Consider the following 1,039-nt stretch of genomic DNA (forward strand, 5'->3'; position numbering starts at 1 on the left):
GGACAGCGTGTGTGGTCACGAGGAAAAAAGCTCCCCATGACTGCACCCCCTCAGGGCTCTGCAGAAACCCAGACCTGCCAGTTCCCCCTCTCAGAAGAAACAAGGGCAAGGAGTAAACTGCCTTTGAGGTTTGCTTTTTGAGGTCTTCACCAGCGGAGACTCCCGTGATGTGGCAGCTTGTTGGTCCAGCATTTGGGGATCTCTCCTCTCCTCTCCTATGGCCCAGCAATCCATGGCAGGAGGAATAAGTGTTGCTGCCTGTGGTGTTTTCCTGCCGTAGATGGTCTCTCTTAGGACCTGTCTCCCTGCCAGGACAGCAGAGAGATGGGTGGCACCTATGATGTGGTGACCTCATGAAGTCCCAGTGATGGAGGAGGCTCCTGAGAGGTGACTTTGTCACCTGTGCAGAGGGACAGGAGCCCTCAGCATGGCACAGTGGCAGCCTGGAGGGGTTGTGGGTTGTCTCAGGGCGATGCAGAGTGTGGTGGGATAATTCCCATGAAGGAATGTGTGTTTGGATCGGTGCTCAGCTCAGCAGAGACGGGGTGGGAGGGATTTCAAGGGTTGCGTGTGCTCCTCAAGGTCTGGGAGGAGAACTGGCAGGTGGGTGAAGGACAGAGAGGAGCAAACCTAATGTGCAGCAGGAAAACAGGGCTGGGTGAAGCCTCCCAGGCTGAGGATAATGTGGTGGAGATGAAGGTTGTGGGACCATCACAGCTGGAGTTTTCAAATGGCTTAACCACCCCTTTTTTTGGAAGGAGGGAGAGACAGGGATCTCCCTGAGCTCTTTTCCCACCATCTCCTCAGTGCTGTGATCCCAGTGTGGGTGTCTGCACCCCTCTCCCCCTGCTCATGCTGGTGTGGGGTCGGTCCTGTGGGGTCCTTACTGAACCCCATTCCACCCTTCTCCCTCCCGTCGCCAGGGCTCAGTGCGCTAAAAATCACGGAAAGGAAGGTGGCAGGGGAATTCGGGGCTGGCACGCGTGCGGGCGAGGTTTATTCACCCCGGGGCGGGCAGCAGCTTGGCAGCGCCGGCTTC

The 1,039-nt window shown here is 57.4% G+C and overlaps 1 protein-coding gene across 1 annotated transcript in view; it reads left to right on the forward strand.

The window, feature by feature from the left end:
- Positions 1 to 1,039, forward strand: part of RELL2 (RELT like 2) — an 11,967-nt gene that overhangs the window by 1,607 nt on the left and 9,321 nt on the right. The window lies entirely within an intron of this gene.

The sequence above is a fragment of the Manacus vitellinus genome, unplaced genomic scaffold (assembly GCF_001715985.3).
Source record: "Manacus vitellinus isolate BGI_N305 unplaced genomic scaffold, ASM171598v3 scaffold_25_pilon, whole genome shotgun sequence".
Lineage (NCBI taxonomy): Eukaryota > Metazoa > Chordata > Aves > Passeriformes > Pipridae > Manacus > Manacus vitellinus.